This window comes from Gossypium arboreum, chromosome 12 (assembly GCF_025698485.1).
Source record: "Gossypium arboreum isolate Shixiya-1 chromosome 12, ASM2569848v2, whole genome shotgun sequence".
In the NCBI taxonomy this organism is placed as follows: Eukaryota; Viridiplantae; Streptophyta; class Magnoliopsida; order Malvales; family Malvaceae; genus Gossypium; species Gossypium arboreum.
In genome coordinates this window covers 39263056-39270871 of record NC_069081.1, presented here as the reverse complement: position 1 = coordinate 39270871, position 7816 = coordinate 39263056, and the positions used below count along the sequence as shown (strand labels likewise).

The window sequence follows — 7816 nt, the reverse complement described above, 5'->3', positions numbered from 1 at the left end:
TTCAAGTTCAAAACTCGGCTAATACACATATAATACTAGTAATCAAATACTAATATTTGCACTTCACCTTACTACCATTTCTCATGCAAATAACATGAACAACAACCATATTTCCTACTATGGCCGAATGCATCAAGACACCATACCATTTCAATTTTGGTCATGGGTCAAACAAAGAACCTCATGTCTAACTAAAAAAAAATGCTAAAAAAGAAAATCCAAGAGGCATCAATCCACCATCACATGTATCATTACAAAGCTTCACATTTAGCATGCAAATGACATCAACACAAATCCACCTTAGCCGAAACTTAACTCATCTTCATGCATCATCACCACAACATCAAACACCAACCAAGAAGACAACACCCATGGCCGAATATCATCTCCATCACATAGCAAAGATTTAAACCATGGGCTAGGTAGAACTCGAGCTAACAACTAAAACATGCATGCATCTCATGGAACATCATCAAACATACCTTAATCTAGATACAAGTATGGCCGAACCTCCTCAACCTTTTCTTCCCCTCCTTCATTTGATTTTTTTTTTCGGTCAAGAAGAAACAAATGAGAACTTTTTTTTTTTCATCATCCTACTAACCATTATTATTTTATTGCCCATGCTCCTTATTTTATTTTTCCTAACATAAAACACTAACATAAAAGGTTTATAATACCTTTTATCCCATAACATGGCCGGCCACTAGTCAAATTTTGGGTAATTTGACATGCAAACCCATCACCTTTATAACATGCATTAATAGGCCACTTACATTTGCCTAGCACATTTCTAAATTTTTTCGCATAAGTCCTATTAACTAAATTGACATGCAATTTACTAAATCGAAGCTTAAAACTTTCACACATTCATATTCACATATTTTAGACAATAATCATCATATTCAAATAATTTGGTGACTCGGTTTAGCGGTCCCGAAACCGCTTTCTGACTAGGGTCACTTTAGGGCTGTCACAAGGGGAATGAAACACAAGACAGATCTTGTTATTATTATCTGAATTGTATGATAAATATTTGACTTGTTCTTAATTATGTGTTCTTAATTCTTGTTTTAATATTCCAGGATATTGATTCAAGTTAATGCTCTTATTTAGAGGAGGAATAGACCCTGTCTAAGAGTAAAATTGTCATAATTAAGCAGAGTTGATTGCGCACCTAGAGATAGGGTGACAAGATTTTTTCAGACTAGGGTGAAACCTAATAAGGGAATCCATAGATTGAGTTAATGCAATTCTAGGGTGTTAATTAGAAAGAGATTTCAATTATTCAACCTATGGTTAGATGTTATTAGTCTCGAGAGAGATAATAATATAACTTAGGGATTTCTACGGATCAAGTCAAATGAATAAATCGTCTGATTCAGAGTCAAATAACAAGTGAAGTCTAGGTGGATTTTTCCTTAGGTATTGTCTTAATCAATCGAATTTTCTAGAAATCCCAAATTTTCTTTCTGTGCATTCTTAGTTTAGTAATTAGTTTAAATAACCAAACCTCTTAATTTTTAGGCTAGATAATAAAAAGGAAGTAAATACTAGTACTCGTGGTTCCTTTGGGTTTGATAATCCAGTCTCTGAACTATACTATTGTTCGATAGGTACACTTGCCTTAATCATGATAATAAGTTAGTCTCAAGATTCATAAATCTTTAAAACCTGTCGCGAATATGACGTATCAAGTTTATGGCACCGTTTTCGGGGAACTAGGATATTAGGAACACTCGATTTTTATTACTTTATCCATTTTACTTTTATTGCAATTTAAATTTTTATTTTCTTTTCTAATTCTTCATTTATTTTCTTCTGACAGGTTTTTTCCAGTTTATGACCAGAAGAAACCCGTCGGGACCATTACTGTTTGATAGTGAGACCAATCGCATAGTTCGTAGAAACCGAAGAGAAATAAGGCAAAGCTTACGATACACAGAAGAATAGCAAGAGGATGATACTTCAACCACAACCGAGGAGATGGCTGAAGACCATGAAAATTCGCTACACCCTGCAATTGCTGCTAATCAGAATCCTACTCCACATACTATGTATGATTATGCTGAACCTTCTTTAACAGGAACTGAATTGAGCATAGTTAGGCCTGCTGTTGTTGCAAATACTTTTTAACTGAAACCTAACACAATTCAAATGATACAACAATTTGTTCAGTTTGATGGTTTGCAAGACGAAGATCCCAACGCTCACTTGACAAACTTTTTGGAACTATGTGATAATTTAAAATTAATGGCATTTCTGATGATGCCATTCGCCTTTGGTTATTCCCTTTTTCGTTGAGGAATAATACTAAACAATGGTTGAACTCGTTACCACAAGGGTCAATCACTACTTGGGAAAAGGTTTTATTAAAATATTTTTCGCTGGCTAAAATAGCCAAATTACGTAATGATATCTCCTCTTTTGTGCAGATGGATTTAGAAACACTCTACGATGCATGGGAGAGATACAAGGACCTTTTACAAAGATGCCCTCACCATGGGTTACCACTTTGGCTACAGGTTTAAATGTTTCATAATGGCCTGAATCCTTCGACTCGAAAGATGATTGACACAGCCGCTGGTGTAACTATCAATAATAAGACACCTGAAAATGTTTATGAATTTATAGAAGAGATGTCACTGAATAATTATCAGTGGCAAGTCATGAGGACAAAACCAACGAAAACATCCGGCGTTTTTAACGTCGATTCGATCACCGTGCTCTTTAATCAGGTAGAACTTTCGAATAAAAAAATTTGATGGTTTTCTTGGTTCTTCACAAGTTCACCTAGTAATGCAGTGTGAAGCAAGAGGAGGTGGATCAAGCAATTCAGATTACCCACCCTATGGCCACAGCATGGATAGCGAGAAGTTAAATTACATGGGTAATAATCCTCGATCTCAAAATAATCCTTATAGTAATACTTATAGTGCATGTTGGAGGAACCACCCAAATTTCTCATGGGGAGGCCAAGGGAATCAGAGACCACCACCTCCAGGCTTCTAACAACCACCCTACCAACAAGAGAAAAAGCCAAACCTTGAGGAAATGCTAACAAAATTCATCTCGATGTCAGAAACTCATTTTCAAAATATCGAGACAGCACTAAAAAATCAACAAGCATCGATCCAAGGGCTCAAAACTCAGATAGGTCAGCTCGCTAAATTGATATCGGAACGACCATAAGGTAGCCTGCTGAGTAACATTGAATCTAACCCAAGGGAGCAAATCAATGCAATTACCATTCAAGATGAGGAAGGGTTAGTTACACCTAAACCAGAACCGAGGCAAGAAAATGTGGTAAGTACCGGTAAGGGTGAGGTGGACCACAATGACCAGAAACCGGAAAGTAAAGAATACAAACCTTGTGTGCCATACCCAAACGCGACAAAGTAAGACTGCACAGAAGAATAATTCGGTAAATTCCTTAAATTATTAAAGAAGTTACATATTAACTTACCGTTTATTGAAGCTCTTTCGCAGATGCCAAACGCAGTCAAATTATTAAAAGAGCTTTTAACAAATAAGTGGAAGTTGGATGAGGCGTCGCATGTGGAACTAAATGCGGTTTGCTCAGCCATACTACAGAATAAGCTGGCCAGCAAATTAAAAGATCCAGGGAGTTTTACGATTCCTTATTTAATTGGTAGTTAGATGTTAATAATGCTTTGGCTGATTTAGGGGCTAGTATCAATGTCATGCCTTACAAAATGTTTAAGCAACTAGGTCTTGGGAAACCCAAACAAACTAGGATGAGTATTCAATTAGCCGATAAAACAATCAGATTTCCTAGGGGGATTATTGAAGATGTACTCGTTAAAATTGACAAATTTATATTCCAGTTGATTTCATTGTTCTAGACATAGAGGAGGATAGTAACGTTCCTTTAATTTTAGGGAGGCCCTTTTTAGCAACCGCTAGAACGATAATTGATGTTGGCACAGGTGAACTCACACTTCGTGTGGGAGACGAAACAATCACCCTTCAAGCTCGTAATTTGAGTTACACATTGAAAATTTAAGGTGGTTGTATTAATCATTCTACTAAAACTGACCATGTGGTGCAACGTACTTTGCAAGAAATAAGTCTGAAGAACCTACATGAGCCATGTTCAAGCAACATCAAAGGTCCTATCTATGAAGAACGAAGGCTACAAATCGAGGAGCTAGATGAATGCCTGACACAAAAATCGAAAACACCCGATAAATCAATACCGAGCCAGGATGAGCTCAATACCTCACCAAATCAACATAAGGTTGAAGACAAAGTACTACTAGATGCAGCAGATCCTCGCATTGCCACTTCTAAACCTAATGAGGAAATTCCTCTCACGGTACTCAGTATTTTCCCATATGGTACAATCGAGGTAATTCATCCCAAATTTGACACTTTTAAAGTAAACAATACTCGTCTTAAACCTTATTTTGATAAAGTTGATAGCAGGGATGAGGAATGTAAACTCCTCGCACCACCTTGACCATGCAGAAGAGAGGTAAGTCCAGCTTAAGACTATAAATAAGCACTTCTCGAGAGGCAACCCAAGCACTAACAGTAATGATTTATTGAAATTCTAGTTTTTCACATCTAACTTACTAACTAAGTCTTGAAACACAGGGTTTTCCCATCCACACAGCCAGGCACACGGGCGTGCCTTAGGCCATGCTCACACCACAGGAGGAGACACGGCCGTGTGAAAACAAGGCAAAATTTTTCCCCAACACGAGATCCGATAAGTCGCCACGGTCATGTGATAAGGCTGTGGGGCAAACTGCCAAAACAACACGGGCGTGCGACAAGCCCGTGTTTTGAAACCCTGGGCGAACACGCCCATGCCATTCACCCGTGGTCGACACTGTCAAACTAACACGGGCATGGACCTATGGACACGAGTATGGGAGAAGCAAACGAAGCAAGACACAGCCGTGAGACACGGCCATGTGCACCCACACGCCCAAGGAACACGGGCTTGGGCCGAATGTCAGACGCGCCTAAATTTAAAAATCACTAAACACACGGGAAAGAATTAGGGCACACGGGTGTGCCCCACGGTTGTGTTCCCAAAATCTATATAAACCCCACACTATTCATCATTCCCCTCCCCAAAAAACTCTAACTAGCCGCTGTAACTCCACACACTCGTGCGTCGCCTACTACACTGTTTTCGATGACCCAAGCTTCTCCCTTTTGCTTATACAATGTCATCCTCAAGTGGTAAGAAGACCGCTGTCCTCGGCTCGAAGAAGAGGAAAAGAGCAGCGTCATCTTCGGGTCTTACGGTTGAGATCTATCACCCTTTCCTCGAGTTTCCCTTGGGACCCCAAGAGGAATTATATCAGATATTACGGGCCCGACCACTAGGTGTGGGCCACTACATTGAATGGGCCACACTTGAACAGATTCAATTGGCTGGCGTGCTCCGAGCCCTCCTGACGATTGACCCGTGGGGGATCTTCTTTGAGATCGTTGAGCTGACGTATCTCGAGCTCACATTGGAACTCTACTCGATGTTCCATCTTCAGACCGTCATGACCAACTTCGACGATCTTGGAACGGTCTAGTTCCGCCTTGGTGGTCTAGTGCCCCAGCTGAGCGTACCTAAGTTCGGGATTGGACTAGGGCTATACACTGAGGATTTCATGGAGGACAATGAACTCAACACCCTCCACCGCCACATCCACTACTCTCCCTCAAAGTTCTAGAAGGACCTCGTCCCTACCTCGGCCACCTATGATCCTAGCCGCTCTAAGGCATCAGCCCTCGCCCCATCCCTGCGATACCTACACTCCATCTTGGCCCACACTTTGACGGGATGACGAGAGAGCACTGGCATCGTCAACACTCACGATGCCAATTTCTTATGGAGCATGGCGAATGGGCACATCCTTGACCTTGCCTACCTCATCGCCCTCGCCATCCGTCATCAGACGGAGCGACATAGGAGAGGGGTCATCTCTATTGGGCCCTATGTGACTCCATTGGCTCGGCACTTTGGGCTCCTCAACACAGTAGCACAATCATCCTCCCTTACTCTCATCAGCCAGATATCCCCAAAGGGCATTTCGAGCATGCTAAATATGAGGATGATCGAGAAACGACGTGGCACCTACCCTCCTTAGTACCGTCTCGTCCAGTCCACTGAAGAGGAGGACCTAGAGGACGTTACTGATGATGTCCCTCTACGTCATGAGGATCCACCGTCTCAGCCACCACCCATCCATCGTTCAGTTCATGCGGCGGCTTCACTGTCTGACATCTCTGAACACCTTACACGATTTGAACAGCAATGTTTTTAGCTCTTTGATCACATTGATGCTACACTTCACCAGATTTGTCAACACCTTCACATCTCATCGCCACCACCACCTCCCGAACCATTCAGTGATGACAATATTTAAAAACTTTTTATTTCTTATTTTTATTTTCACTTTTATCTTTATTTATCTTATTTAAGTACTTTTTATTTCATTTATCTTTAATATTATTTTAATTTTAGTTTTTTTATAATTTTTATTGAATAATTTATAGTTTCAGCTATTTCATTACGAGTAATTAGGCTTCCTTATATCTCCTAAAAACTTCTTGATTTTATCACAGTTATAAAGAGCTCCAAAGCTCATCATCACATAAAAACTAAAAACTACACTGGAAAACGTTCTCCATGACTATCATGTCCTACTCGACCACGACCACAGCTACCACCAGATATAGTATTCTTTTGGCGCAGGACTTATGGATTAATAAACGTCTACCACCACCGGAGTATCCTCCTCCACTCTCACCATTGCCTTGGCCGATTATTCTCCATAACTTCAATTCAAGAAGTTCATTCATCATTCAGGAAGTTTCACTTCTCTCCCTATCTTATGATTATTTATCTATATTTTTTAATATATCTATCTTTGTACATTGAGGGCAATGTACATCTTAAGTGTGGGAGGTCTTTTATATCATCATTAGAAATCCCTGAATTTTGTCTTATTCTCACTTGAATCACTCATATCACTATTAGAATGGATTTTAATTAATTTATGATTTATATTAATATGTCTTGAATTAAAACATAGGCATTTATGCATTGATTGTTTAAACTTTAAGACGTTAGGGAATCAAGCATGATAAGTTGATTTTTGAAGAATTAAAAACTTTTAGGTTGTTTCCCTAAGTTTAGGTATTATCTTGAGTTGAAATTCACAAGTTTAAACATCAAAAAGCTATAATTTTTGTGAGATTTTGAACCTTTAGAGCATATTTTATTTCTTTCATGCTCACTTTCATTATGAGTGCGTCAGTTTTGATTTGTTATTCTAGAACTTGCTTGATTATACATGTCAAGACCACACCATTTGAGTTGATATCTCAAGATGATAAAGGCACTTAGGTTTAACTCACTCACTCCACAAAAGCCTACCTTCATAATTAACCTTTAGTGAACCCCTTTTGAGCCTAATAAGCCATTAATTGATTTACCCTCAATATTAACCCATAACCCATTATTATTGAAATCCCCTAATTTGACCCCTATTTTTGTCGAGATTTAATTTGAAATAATTGCTTAGCGATGTTTTATTCTTCATTGTGATAATTAAGTTCTATTTTATTTAACTTATTCTTAAAAAAAATACTTACATACATATTAGTAGTAATTCGTCATTTTTGAGCTTGAGTGTTAATTCAATATTCTGAAAAGAAGCTCACTTGTATTCAACTGATGACTAGTTATTTTTCTAGCTAGGTAATTTTTCAATTCAATCTCGATTCTAACCTTTTCTTTTAGCTTGTGACCACACCCCCTAACCAAAGCCACGTTACA

General features: G+C 38.9%; 1 non-coding gene across 1 annotated transcript; it reads right to left on the bottom strand.

Moving 5' to 3' along the window:
• Positions 1-2402: 2402 nt before the first annotated feature.
• Positions 2403-2509, bottom strand: LOC128286158 (small nucleolar RNA R71). The gene has a single exon (XR_008276703.1). It is a non-coding gene; the product is annotated as a small nucleolar RNA R71 (small nucleolar RNA).
• Between the last annotated feature and the right edge of the window lie 5307 nt (positions 2510-7816).